Source organism: Onychomys torridus, chromosome 6 (genome assembly GCF_903995425.1).
Source record: "Onychomys torridus chromosome 6, mOncTor1.1, whole genome shotgun sequence".
In the NCBI taxonomy this organism is placed as follows: domain Eukaryota; kingdom Metazoa; phylum Chordata; class Mammalia; order Rodentia; family Cricetidae; genus Onychomys; species Onychomys torridus.
Genome location: NC_050448.1, coordinates 77,638,854 through 77,653,801, shown reverse-complemented (window position 1 = coordinate 77,653,801; position 14,948 = coordinate 77,638,854). Strand labels below are relative to the sequence as shown.

At 44.8% G+C, this 14,948-nt stretch overlaps 1 protein-coding gene across 1 annotated transcript in view; it reads right to left on the bottom strand.

Moving 5' to 3' along the window:
* Positions 1-13,089, bottom strand: part of Dennd2c (DENN domain containing 2C) — a 72,029-nt gene extending 58,940 nt beyond the window's left edge. Inside the window, exon 1 of the mRNA XM_036190815.1 lies at positions 13,011-13,089. The gene's annotated coding sequence lies outside the window, so the exon portion shown is untranslated. The remainder of the gene's footprint in view (positions 1-13,010) is intronic.
* Between the last annotated feature and the right edge of the window lie 1,859 nt (positions 13,090-14,948).

Here is a 14,948-nt window from a genome sequence, read left to right as displayed (position 1 = left end):
ACATAATCACTGGTATATTTTAGTGTTTCCTCCTGGTCTTTTTTTATGAGAGTGTTTTTATGTAGCTGTAAATAGAATGGATTTGTAACTGTATCTTCTTATTTTTTATTTTAAAGATACCTAAAAGGATGACAATTTTCAAGAGTTCTGAACTGCAGACACAACGGGCTCACCCCAACACATGAATCTACATCCGTTATAACATGTGACTTCCTGTCTTGCTCTAAGCTAAAAGCAGGAAGACAGAGTTCTCAGTTTTCAACTCACATTCCCAAACAATATAGTCTTTGTATATTTCATCTCACTTGGTGTGCTGGTTTGTTTTTTGGTTTTTTTGTTTGTTTGTTTGTTGTTTGTTTGTTTGTTTGTTTGTTTTTGTCCTTTTTGTTGTTTTGTTTTGTTTTTTGGAGACAGGGTTTCTCTGTGTAGCTTTGGTGCCTATCCTGGAACTTGCCCTGTAGCCCAGGCTGGCCTCGAACTCACAGAGATCCACCTGCCTCTGCCTCCCAAGTGCTGGGATTAAAGGTGTGTGCTACTGCTGCCTGGCTACAGTTATTATTGTTACTAAAAGTATTTCTCTCCCTGAACAGTGGAGCCCTAAAACCATCAGATAGAGTGGAGAAGGCAGATCCCCATCCTAGACACACCAGAGAAGGGTGGGGAAAGCCTTTGCATACAAGAGATGGTTGGTCCCTTGAGCAGAAGCAGTGATATTCCCAGAAAGGATGCTCCAGCCTGGGCTGTTGGAGCCAGAAGAGAATGAAGAGGGTGTGTACCACGTGGGCTGACTGATGTGGTGTGAGCTATCACAGAGTGTGCAGGGTAGAACACTGTCCAGTGCTTCTCAGCCTCTCGTGCAGTTTTCTGTGTGCCAACACAGTTAGCAAGCAACAGCACCTGACTGAGCACTACACAGCTCCTAAGAGGGAGGAGTTCGAGATCTGTGTGCCGATGTGGATACGCAAATACAAAAGGATAAAAGCCAGGGAAAACCATTTCTCTACTCAGATCCTTTCCTATAGACTTTGTTTTCTTTTTTCTTTTCTTTTTTTAAAAAAAAGATTTATTTAGTTATTACGTATACAGTGTTCTGCCTACATGTATGCTTGCAGGCCAGAAGAGAGCACCAGATCTCATTACAGATGGTTGTGAGCCACCATGTGGTTGCTGGGAGTTGAACTCAGGACCTCTGGAAGAGCAGTCAATGCTCTTAACCGCTGAGCATCTATCTCTCCAGCCTCTAGACTTTGTTTTCTAAGGATATACATGCGTCTATCTACTTAACCCCCACTAATGTGAACTAAGATGCCATTACAGCCAACACCTATCCTCTGTCCAGTCTCCTCAATGGTGAGGGGTGAAGCTCTCATTTTCTTCAGAGTGGAGAAGAGAATGATGACTCAGTGAGCCCACCATAATCGTGTGGCCTCTGCAGTTCAGTCCGCAGTCAGCTGTGGCTTAGTTTTATTACCCTCGTGTTAGTACTTTTCATACTACCAGCCATTTCTTAGGTTTACTTATTTTTTATTTCATGTGAATGAGTGTTTGCCTGCATGGATATGTGTGTGTACCATGTGCATGCAATGCCTGTGGAGGCCAGAAGAGTGTGGGGTCACCCATACAAATGGCTGTCATCCGCCCAGGTCCTCAGCAAAAGCAGGCATGCTCTTAACTGCTGAGCCATCAGTGTAACCAGCGTGGACCTCATGAAGACTATTGCTGCTCGACAAAGTTCCAGCATTTTGACTTTGAGATCTCAATCCTTCGGCACCTTTTACCTTTATTTTTAACAATTCTCACTATGTGTTACAATAGTTCCCTTATGCATTTGGGAAATTTTTTTGCAGGCCTTGAAGGATGAAAATGTACCAAATGGCAGCCTCTTTAAACAAAATAGTTATTTGGAAAAAAAATCCCTGCCACCATGAAACCATATAGCATGACAACTTCGCCAATTCCCCCACAAGTTAACACCAAGCTGCTAGAAAATTTAGATAAGTAACATATGCTTGATAAATAAGTAATGTCTGATAATCAAGATTTATACATTCCTACCGGGTATTGGTGGCACACACCTTTAATCCCAGCACAAGGGAGGCAGAGCCAGGCAGATCTCTGTGAGTTTGAGGCCAGCCTGGTCTACAGAGTGAGTTCCAGGAAAGGCGTCAAAGCTACACACAGAAAGCCTGTCTTGAAAACAAACAAACAAACAAATAAATAAATAAATACAGCATGTCATCTTTTTTTTTAAGGATTATTTTTAATTTCGTGTAAGTGTGTGTATATGTGTGTGTGTGTGTGTGTGTGTGTGTGTGTGTGTGTGTGTGTGTGATTATATGTGGGTGCCCAAAGGAGCTAGAGGTGCCAGACTGTCATGGAGCTGAAGCTACACGTAATTGTGAGCCACCTGATATGGTGCTAGGAATCAAACTCTGATGCTCCTTAAGAGCAGTGCATGCTCTTAACCATCTCTCCAGCAGCAGTATATATTTTCTTTTCTTTCTTTTTTTTTGGGGGGGGGTAGCTGAGAATTGAACCCAGGGCCTTCTAAATCCCCAACCCGTATGTATTTTCTTATGCGTAGTTTCTTTCGTCCAAAAAAGTATCTATATGGTTTACTTTGCTGTAATTAGGAGGGTTTTACCTTTTTTGTTGCTGTATAAAATTCTATTTAATGGTAAAAATACCAGCATTTACTTTTTCAAGTCTCCTGCTGAAGTGTGTGCACTGCAGATTTGGCCTATGCTGAATAAGGAGGGCTGGGGTAGAGCTCATTGTAGAACACTTACGTGCCTAGCACGTGCCATACACTGGTTTGGCTCCTGGCATCACAAAATAAAAAAGCTGTTATCAACATCTTACATATATCTTTGATAGACATAATCATATTTTTGGTATTATCTAGAATTGCTATGTTATGAGTTTGGATCTATTACTAAAATACACTGACAAGTACTTTTCCAAAGCGGTTGGACCAAATTACACTCTCGCCAGCAAATAGGAATCTAGTCCCTCCTTATCTCGCCGCCACTTACACTGTTGTCTTTGAGCTCCAGGCCCTCTGCTACACAATGGCATTGCATGGTTTCCAAGGAAACTTCTCAACCTCGTTTCTTTATTTTGTATTTGTTTATTGAGATGAGGCCTCAGTATACAGGCCTGGCTGGCCTTGAACTTGTAATCTTCCTGCCTCAGTATCTATAAAGTAGCTGGTATTATATGTGCATGCTGTCACATCTGGCTCAAACTTATTCATTCTTCATTGCTATACAAATATGATTATTTTTAATTAGTTTTATAAGCCATCGCTCTGTCGAAATTAGTAACTCATAAATTCCAGAAACACTGCCAGTTCAGAACAAGCCAGTTCTCAGACATTCTGAGTCAATGAACATGTATCATAGATGGTAACTCAATCACAAAAGTAGACAAAAGACAGGAGAGATACCAGGAGTGTTTGGAATCATGGAAGCCAAGAAGCCAGGAAGACCAAGACTTGAGTGTCTGTTGGTGATCAGGACCTGGGCAGGAGCAGGCTAAGTGGCAAGGAGGAGACTGAAGGAGAGATGGCAGTGGACTGAGAAGTTGGGGCCGTGGAGATCTGGAGCAGCAACTTTGTAAACGACCCTTCAAGGAGTTAACCCTAGGCAGCGTGTGGACAATACAGTGAGAGCTGGGAAGGAACATTGGGTGCAGGAGAGCTTTTCTCTTTAAGACAGGAAAGAAGTTATATTTAAACCTGGGTGGGAAGGCGTCAGGAAGGAAGGGGTTAGAAACAAGGGTAGAGAACAGAAGCCCAGAAGGGAGAGAAGGCAGGAACCTCCAGAGGGACGTGGAGGGTGAGCAGTGCCCAGGAGCGGGGTGCTCTTCCGTTCTTCCGCTGGGACAGTACAGACAAACCAAGGACAAGGAGTGCAGGCAGATTGGCAGGCTTAGGAGCTACACGATGATGAAGTTCTAGTGGAGGGGTTTTCTTTGCTTTGAATAATAAGCAAGACGGTCTGCTGAGAGAGGAGAGAGGGAAGCCAAGGCTTAGAGAGCAATGAGTATTTCAATCACGCTTTGTGGAAAAAAACAAAACACAAAACACAAAACACAAAAGCACATGGGTTCCCTTGGCACAGGGGGGCTTTTTTTTTTTCTGGAAGTACTAGGGCTTGAACCCAGGGCTTCACACATGCTATACAAGTGCTCTACCCTGACTACAGCCCCAGCCCTGCAGAGGACTTTAAATGACAGAAGTTGGGATCTCTGGGACTATCTCTCACAAATTAGAACCCACCAGCTAGAACAGACAGGGCAGCCATCACAGGAGGACAGGTCCTAAAAGGAAGTAAATGGCAGACTCACGTCACACAGCTAAGCGTCATTGAGGTAGGGTCCCTGCATGTGGCCACAGGGAATACAATACAGGTTTTCAAAAGGATCATGGTGTGATTTAAATGTGAACTGTCCCCCACATGCTCAAATGTTTGGACACTTAATCCCAGATGGTCGCGCTGTTTTGGGAGATTATGGAGGCCTTAGGAGGTGGAGCCTCGCTGGAGGAAGTGAGTCACTGGAGGCCGGCCTTATGTTTGCTAAGCCTGGCTCGACTTCCTGTCGTCTCTGCTTCCTGCTGGCAGACATATGTGACCACCTGCCTCACGTTTTGGCAGCCATGCCTACCGGAGCATGGTGGACTGTATCCCTGAAGTCTGGGAGCTGAAACACCTCACCCAGTGCTTCTGGTCTGGGATCTGGTCCCAGCAGTGAGAAAAGTAACTAACGCAGATAGAGGATCTGGACTGGGGACAGCAAACTCTGAAGACGATGGCAAAGTCTAAGTATGACATTTATCTAAAGGTCAGGAAAAGAGATATGAAAACAAACATCAGGGAACAACTTCACATAGAACACTTGAAAGTTGGAGGGAAAATCTTACGTTTTTGGAAACTCTAGTGCAGTGGTTCTCAACCTTCCTTTTGCATGACCCCTTAATACAGTTCCTCATGCTGTGCTGACCCCAACTACATTTTTTGTTTGTTTGTTTGTTTTTTGAGACAGGGTTTCTCTGTAGCTTTGACCCTTTCCTGGAACTCACTCTGTAGACCAGGCTGGCCTCGAACTCATAGAGATCCGCCTGCCTCTGCCTCCCGAGTGCTGGGATTAAAGGCGTGCGCCACCGCCGCCCGGCTACACAAAATTATTTTGTTGCTAGTTCATAACTGTAATTTTGCTACTGTTATAAATCATAATGTAGGTTGTTGTTTTCCAATGGTCCTAGGGTCCCCTGTGAAAAGGTCATTTGGCCCCCACCCCCAAAGGGTCATGGCCCACAGGTTGAGAACCACTGCTTTAGGGGCAGGCCAAAGGAGAGGAGGGAGGGAAAGAAAGAACTTGTAAGAAAGGGGGATAAAGGTAAGTCTCATGAAGGAAAGATACTAATGCATTTGAGGACAGTGACAGTTCTTACGGGAGGGAAGATGAGGAAATACGCGTACCGTGAGACCAAGTCAGTTGACTCTGTTCTTGTGCGGTGGGAGATGGCAGTGGGCAGCCATGGTGGGGGTGGGGGAAGACAGTGGGCGGCCATGGTAGAGGGTGGGGGAAGACAGTGGGCGGCCATGATGGGGGTGGGGGAAGACAGTGGGCGGCCATGATGGGGGGGGGGGAAGACAGTGGTCGGTCATGATGGGGGGGGGGGAAGACAGTGGGCGGCCATGATGGAGGGTGGGGAGAATCAAAGGAAAGTTGCCTAAAAGCAGCAACCGCTGAAGAGAATGCTAGTGTGGTTTTACACACACACACACACACACACACACACACACACACACACACGGTTCACAAAACAGTAACTTTCATCACCATATAAGATAAAGTACAGCATAAAGTTTAGATCAAATATTATCTTATCATTGTTTTCAATTCCCACATAAATAATGTAAAATTAAAATTAGGGAAGATTCACCATAATGATATAAAAACTTTTCCTAATTCCAGTCTGGAAAACACATGGTCAATGCTACTATGTGCTTATCAGGTTCACTTAGGAGTCTGGTTCATTCTTTTGCATTTAATTGGATAAGGGTTGAAAATCCCAGCTGAAACAATGAGCTGCCGTGAGCAGTAAAAATAGCAACACACTTAGTAATGGAAGTTTTTTAGTCTTAATACAAAAAAGTCATGACATCATTCTTCAGGGTAAATAAAGAACAAACCTCAGGGGTTGGGGATTTAGCTCAGTGGTAGAGCGCTTGCCTAGCAAGCGCAAGGCCCTGGGTTCAGTCCTCAGCTCTGGGAAAAAAAATAAAAAATAAAAAATAAATAAAAAGAACAAACTTCAAGAATCTAATGTCTTCTGGAACAAACCTTCAAGGTACCTGCTAATGTGATGGGAAAGGAATCATTTCTTTTTAAGACAGGGTCTTACTGTATATCCCTGGTTGGCCCTTTGTAAACTAGGCTAACCTTGAACAAAGAAACACATCTTCCTCTGATGAGATTAGAAGTGTGTGCCACTAAGGCTGGCAAGGTCAAGCTTTTAAGCCATATTAACCAATAATGGCTCGTCCTCAAAACTGCCCTTAAATACATAGAAGAGCAGTAAATTAAGTCTTTTTTATTTTTCTTTGAAAATATCTGTTTACTTAGGGTTTTAAAAGACTTATTTTTATGTGTATGAGTGTTTTGCCTGCATGTATATTAATGTGGCACGTGTATGCAGTGCCCTGAGAGGCCAGCAGAGGGCATCAGATTCCCTGGACTGTGTCAGGCCAGTGCTGGAAACTGAAGCCAGGGCTTCCTGCAAGAGCAACAAGTATTCTTTTTTTTTAGTTTTGCGCCTTTCCTGGAACTCACTCTGTAGCCCAGGCTGGCCTCGAACTCACAGAGATCTGCCTGCCTCTGCCTCCGGAGTGCTGGGATTAAAGGTGTGCTCCACCAACGCCCAACACAAGTATTTCTAACCCCTGAACAATAATCCCTCCAGCCCCAGTGTCTTTGTCTATGAGACAGGGTAGTCCAGACTGGCTGTGAGCTCACTGTACAGCTGAAGGCGGCCTGGAGCTCCTGACCCCCCTACCTCCATCTACCACATTCTAGGGGCACAGACTTTTACCACCACATCCAGCTTATGTGAATCTGGGATCAAATCCAAAGTCTCTCACATGCTAGGTGAGCACTCTACCAACTGAGCTACACCCAGCCCCTCTTGAAAAACACTTGAAAGGGCTTGTTTTTCAGGGTTTTTTGTTTTTGTTTTTTTTGGGGGGTTTATTTTTGTTTGTTTTGGTTGTTTTTTTTTTTTTTTTTTTTTTTCTTCGAGACAGGGTTTCTGTATTCTTTTTTTTTTAGTTTTGTGCCTTTCCTGGAACTCACTCTGTAGCCCAGGCTGGCCTCGAACTCACAGAGATCTGCCTGGCTCTGCTTCCTGAGTGCTGGGATTAAAGGTGTTTACCACCACCGCCTGGCAGGGCTTCTTTTTTAAAAACAAAAAATAACCAAGGGCTAGGGTAAGGCTCAAGCTGGCCTCAAACTCCTATACAGTCCAGGAAGACCTTAAATTTCTGATTCCCCTGCCTCTGCTTCCTGGTGCTAAGAATCTAGGCGAGGACCACCACACCTAGTCGAATGTGATGGTGGAGGCTGATCACAGGGCTTCAAGCAAGTGATACAGGCATTCTACCAACCAGGCTACATCTCAGCCTGAAAGCTGTACTCTTCATTAAAACTTTCTGGAGGCTTTATGACTACAATCAACAGGATCTCTTCCTGAGTCGGTGTACTGATGTGAATCACAGCTGGTTATCTCTGAGACCTACATCACCAATCACCCTCATCCTAGGCTCTGGATCCTGCCAAACATCTGCATCTCATTACTGTATAGACATTTCAAACCCAACAGGTTCAGAACAGAGACAATTATCACCCCATCACATAAAAGCAATAAAGCCAGAGTCTGCATTCACTGAGTTTTCCAAGCTAGGAAACAAACTCATTGCCTTTTTTTGCAGCTAACGGATCCTGGAGCACTCCCAAGCCCTACCTTCCTGGCTGCCCTCTCCTCTTCACATCTGCTCCATCAGGAGTACCTCAATAGCAAGCTTGGCCTACCTATCTGATCAACCTCCAAACTCTTCCCGCTGCCTTTTGCCTGGCTTCATTCAATGCGGCCACCACCCAGCACCATCACGGTGTAATCTTGTCTAATTACTTCCAACCCTTCTCTGGCTCTCCGTTGTCTCTAGACTCGGTTGCAGAGTCCTTACACACAGATTCTTTCCCATAACTGGTGTCAACAGACTCATCCCACCCCCCCAATCATAGCTTTACACTGGGTATTTGTTAAAAATACATGCTACTTCAGAGAAGAGACTGAGAAAGACAGATACCCCAAACTTCTCCCACTGGAAGACAGTCTCCTGGCTCCACTGGAGAGTGATGAAATATGTCCACTTTTCACGAGACCAAAGTCGACAGACATCAGACACATGGAGCACACCTCTAAATTAGAGAGGTTGACCTCAAAATTGGAGTCCGCATGTTAGCCTTGCCTTGATGCGGACATTGCTACTGCAGACTTTGCAAAGATGGCTGAGTTTGCAGACATGAAGATAGAAGGAACAGTGAGACCATATTAGCTTAAAGAATGTGCTTCGCCGGGCAGTGGTAGCGCAGGCCTGTAATCCCAGCACTCCGAGGCAGAGGCAGGCAGATCTCTGAGTTCGAGGGCAGCCTGGTCTACAAAGCAAGTTCCAGGACAGGCTCCAAAGCTACACAGAGAAACCCTGTCTCAGAAAAAAAAAAAAAAAAAGAATGTGCTTCATGAAATAAAGTGTTCTAGAGAATTCAAAAAAAAATTACATGCTACTTCAAAGTATTAAAAATGCCTTCAATACCATATTCTCCAGTGAAAGATTTTGCCGAACTGAACTTAAATCACTCATTTCTTTATTCCAAGCCAGGGCCCTGAACCCCCACGCTTACCTAGCAAATTGCAGTGATCTAATGTAACAAACACTTGTGCTCTGCAATTTTCTTTTTCTAGATTATTTTTAGCCCAACCACCCATCTCTGGACCTCTGACTTTAGTAACTAGAACACATTTCTCAAACTTACCGTAGAGTCACACAGATTCCTGGCTCTCATTCATACCTTCCCCCAGCTTGGCAAACTCCAGTCATCCTTCAAAATCCAATTCAAATATAGTATTTGATTCAATCTTTTCTACAACCCTCCTCCCTACCACATGTAGAATAATTGTTTCTCATCATTGTTTCCCATTGAATTTGTTTACACCTCTATTATCATACTAAAACTATAGTGACTTTATTTGTTTTGTTTTGGGACAGATTTCCCTACTTAGCCCAAGCAAGTCTACAGAATTTCACGGCCACCAGCCTCAGTCTTAGACTTCCAAGTGCCGGGACTGTAGGTATATTCCACCAAGACGGTACATTTCTCTTGCATGTAACATTTCAGTCACCGTTTGAGAACAGGTATTTTAAACTTCTTATTGAAAAAATAGACACATCTTATATTGCTAAGATAATGCCCTATGAGGCTGGGAGTTTAAAAACAAGAAGAATCCCATGTCATTCACCAGAGGAAAAAAAAGTTTTACTTACAAAGTATAATTAAATTGTAGCTTGGACGTGCCTCTATATCTTGTAATACCAGTTTTTCTGTCTCTCCCTCCTCCTCCTCCTCCTTTCTCCTCTCTCTCTCTCTTCTCTCTCTCTCTCTCTCTCTCTCTCTCTCTGTGTGTGTGTGTGTCTGTCTATCTGTCTCATTTGAAGTTCATAAAACCTCTGTCTTTTCATACCTCTTGAATTTCACTGTGTCTTACAGAATTTGAAACTCATATAGGGCAGAGATTGAGGGCTGAGCTCAGTGTTATTGCAGCCTGGCAGCCTGGCACCTCTGCTACTTGAACTGGCGGCAAGCAGGTTACTTAGTTTCTCTATGCCTCTCAGTGAGCAGCTAGTGATGAAGCATCCCTCAGTGGTGCCTTTAGTGAGGGCTAAAAAGCTAATACACAAATGAATTCAGGACACTGCACTGAGCTTTCCAAATAGCTTTTCAGTACTTATTTAGCGCACTCAGTAGAAGGAACGCATACTCTCCTAGGTAGGAGGGCATCCTTCCCATGCATGCCTACAGTGTAGGTTCTAAACTAGGCCTTGATAGTTGCTCAGTAAGTAGGACGAGTGTGAAGTGTTAGTTAGACAAAGGTTGTAAGATCAACAAATAAATTTTCAGTGACTTCATTATGCAGTATATGCTTGAAGTTGGTTTTTAAAATAGTTTTAAACACGCACAGGGGCAAACACTGCAATCCTAGCACTCAGACCTAGATAGAATTACTACAGGTTAGTGGCCAGCCTGAGCTATGTAACCTAGGTTATAGAGCAAGATCCTGTCTCAAAAAAAAAAGTTTCAAAACATCTATTCTCCCACTGAATTGTTGAAAATGTTTAAATAAAACTCTTTTTCTGTAAGTGGGTTTTTTTTTGTTTTTTGGTTTTTTTTTTGAAACAGGGTCTCACTATATAGCTTGGTTAGCCTGAAACTCACTATGTAGGCCTTGACCTCATAGAGATCCACTTGCCTCTGCCTCCCATGTGATGAGATTAAAGGCATGCCACATTACACTAGGCTGAAGATTTATTCTTATTTACATGTATGTATGTATGTATGTATGTATGTATGTCTATGTGAGCATATGTTGCATATATGTGGTTGTTCTTGGAAGGCAAAAGAGGGTGTCAGATCCCGTAAAGCTGGAGTTACAGGCAGTTGTAAACTACCAGACATAGGTGCTGGGAACTCAACTCAGGTCCTCTGGAAGAGCATCAAGTACTCTTAACCACTGGGTCGGGCCTTCTCTCTAGCCTCAAAAATACAACTCTAAAAAGAGCACAAAATTATTTACTCCTACTCATTTCCCCTCTAGTCCTCCACTAAATTCCACTGTGTTGTACAGTACTCCAAAGTCCTTGTCTATAGCATAAGGATCACTACAGATAACTTAAAAGTAATAGGATTTCTGGCTGTGGGTGTGGCTCAGTGGTAGAGCACTTGTCTAGTAGTCAGAGACACTACAAAGCAAGAGAAAAGAAGGGCCAATGAGATAGCTCACCACTGAGCCTGAGTTCAATCCCCAGAACCCATAGGATGGAAGGAGAAAATTAAGTCTCACAAATTGTCTTCTGACCTCCATACACACACCCTGTGTGTGTGACCTGTTTGCCCACACACATAATAAATAAATGTTATTACATTTATTAATCTGTGGGGGAAGGCAATGTGTTGGGACACATTTGGAGTCAGAGGGCAATCTGCATGAGCTGGTTCTCTCCTACAGGTCCTGGGGATTGAACTCAGGTCTTCAGACTTGGCAGCAAATGCTCTTACGCCCCCAAGTCATCTCTCTAGTCAGGCAATATGGGGAGTTATTTTACTTTGTTTTGTTTAGCTTTGTTATGGAGTCACATGTATTCCAGGCTGGCCTCAAACTCACTATATAGTAAGGAGTGACCTGAAGTTCTGAACCCCAGCTTGCACCTCTTATATGAGGGGGGTGGGGGAGTGGGAAGGTGGGGGAGGTGGCAGGCATGAACCTCCATGCCCAGTTTACGAAATACTGGGATTGCACCCAGGACTCTGTTCATGGTAGGCAAACATACCAACAACAGCTACATCCACATCCCTAATTTTAAATAAGAAAAGGGAAAGACTGCCTACTGCTCTCAATCAAAAACACTGATATTTCTGCATCTAAAAAAAGTCTATTGCCACATTCAACAGACTAATGAAAGGCCATGAGACACAATTACTACAGTTCCTGGTTTCTGCCTTTGAAATGACTCCAGATCACCCTTAAGTATCCCTAGTAGAAACCTCCTGGTTACAGGCTGTTATTCCTTTTTTAAATTTCCCATCTCCCCCTAAAATTCATACACACACACCCACAAGTAAAGGACACAAATGTATATAATAAAAACTATACAAACCCCACAGCCACATATTAACTGTTTTAGAAAACTCAGATCTTCCAATAAGCAGCCCTTCAATTTACAATACTCTCAGCTCACTTTATCAGATATTTTCAGCTTTGACTACTTATCTAAGGCCAAGTAAGATTTTCTGATTGGTACAAACTTCATGGCACATGATTCCACAACAATGTACAGATAGTATGCTATTTTAGAAAAGTTCATGACTCAGTTAAGAATAGATTCGCTCTTCAAACAATGGTGATTGTGTGGAAAAGAAGCTTGAATAACTTATTCACATAGTAGATAGAAGTTAGGACTTTATCTAACATACTGAAGGCGAATCAGTAGCTTTGAGATAAAAGTTTACAGGGCACCTACTGTGTGCTAGGCACTTAGTAGTTTTACAGACTGTACACGCTCCTGGGTGCATGTGTATCAAACAACAATGCCTGACATTTGCAGAACGCTGTCACGCCTCTCTTTTGACCGTGAGAACAGTCATGGGCGTCCCAGTTTTACACTTAGGGGAAAACGAGCTGGGAAAAGTTACCCTGGCAGAGGTGCGACGTTTTGTTTGCGGGTCTGAGCTCCAGAGTGGAGCCTTTTGGCTCATAATCTAACCATCATCTTCTCTCCTGATTACTCCATAGTCGTGCTTCCAGGTCCACTCCTGGATTTTTAACTTAAAAAAACTACTTGACGACTTCCACTGTTGAGCTTGCCAGGCTGTTTGGAGGCAAAGTGCGCGCTTACACACTTCCCGGCTGTTGGAAGTGCTCCGTTCGGGCACGTCCAAGTTCAAGACCGCCTGAAAGGCGCGTTTCCTCCCCACGGCGAGCGCCCCGGCTCCTCGGCCCCCGCCCCGGCCCGCGCCTGCCGCTCGCAAGGAGGCTGACACCCGCCTTCCCTTGGTCCGAAATGCCCAGCTCCCGGCCGACCACGGACACGCGGGACGCCCCTGGGGCGACGCCAACAGCTGAGCGACCGAGGACCCACTGCCTCACTCCCCGGCCGCATCCCGTCGCCTACCTGCCTGGGCCGCGACACCGCCTCTCGCAGGGATGGGACACTCGCGTCCGTGGCCTCTGGATCCAGCTCTGGCCTCTTCGTCCCGCCCCCGCAGGTCCGCAGTCCCCGCCCTCTGACACGCCCCTTTCTCGGTCTGGCCACGCCCCCAAGCCCTTCCAGTAGGCCCCGCCCCTCCCAGGTCTCTCCTCACTGCCCAGAACCCACGCCTGGCGGTCTCCCGGCCCCCGGCTCTGGTGCGCGAGAGTGCACGTTGGTTCCACGCTGCGACCTTGGCCCAAGCCTGGATCCAAAGCTCTATTTCCGAATCTGCAGTCGGACCGACCCCACGCCACAGACCCGCATCGCAAGGGAGAGCCTAGTTGAATCAGGAACCAAACAGTGCCTTCTTTAATAAAACCATAAAGCAGCTCAAGGAGCAAACATTCCTCGGGAATGTTAGTTAGTAGAGAGATGCCAATAACGCACCTGGCCCCGGGTCTGGAATCCCGAGCCAGATGCCTTTGATGCCCACTCCCGGTGCCGACTCGGTCGCCACACCCGGTTGAGACTCACGCTTAAGCGCTCCCGCCTGCAACACGAACTTGCTCAGGTATGCACATGGCTCTGTGCCTGCTGCAAGAGTAGCCCAGTTTCACTCTGCGAGACTGGGACGAGTGGAGCCTAGTTCCCAGTACTATCTAACCGCTCCACCCCACCTCTCCCTGCCTCACTCCACCCCACCCACCCCATCCGACTTTGTGTCTGGTAACCAAGTTTCCTTCGCTTATTCACACAGAGGTACCAAAATAGAAGCCTGCCACAGAGAGGTGTTTGATTACACATCTCAGAGGACTGTCACCACCAACTTAACTAAGACAAAAAAATAAAAAAAGCAGCATGTCCCAATCCGCTGTGAAGCCATGAGATAGGGACAATAAAAGGATTACTTTCTATGGTGAGAGAGAAGTAATAACAGAGCCTTAAAAAAAAAACAAAAAACAAAACAAAAAACCTCTAGTGAGGAAATAAATGTGAATCTTGTTTGGAATAAATTGTAGGCATTGGTCTTTCTGAATTCCATTGCTCCCTTACCTAAAGTGTACGTCTTTTGTTGTTGTTTCGAGACAGGGTTTCTCTGTGTAGCTTTGGAGCCTGTCCAGGATCTCACCCTGTAGACCAGGCTGGCCTCGAACTCACAGAGATCCACCCAAGGCGTGAGCCACCACCACCCGGCAAGTGTATGTCTTTATACATAGATGTGTGTGTTATTGTTTTTTATAGACAGGGTCTCACAATGTAGCCCAAGCTGGCCTGCCTCAAACTTCCTATCCTCCTACCCTTGCCTCTGGATTGCCAGCATAGGCATGAGCTATCACAACTGGCTTTTAATCTAATCTGTTTGGAAAGTATCCCAGATGAGTTGTACAAGATGAAATTTGGGACTAAGACAGAATTTTTGAAATTTCTGTTTTGACCTTTGCATCCAGGAAGATTCTTTAGCAGAATGAAGGAGACTAGGATTCCAGCTGAGTGGGATAAATTAGTTCGCATGTGTATTCCACTGCCCTCTCATGGTAAGAGGGAGCTGGATCTAATAGTGAGTGTTCTACTATTGTTTAAGTCTGCGAAGAATATTTAGTGATTTGTATTACTTTGGTGATTAGGAAGCCAGCATAAAATAAGGTCTTGGCAAATAAATACTCCTCAAACAGAATTTTTAACTTCGGAAATCAGGAAGAGGAGTCTTACACCACAGCTGGTACAGACATGTCCTGAGGGACACACCTAAGCTCACGGCTGCCTGGGAAAAAAGTGAAAACATGCAAGAATTTGCTCTCATTACGTTCTGAGATGTCTTGAGGAGTTCCCTTTTTCACACCTCTTATAGCCTCAAGGGTGAACAAGGTGACCAGGAGTAAGGAAAATCATCTTTTTGCTTTTGGTATCTAAGGTGGTATC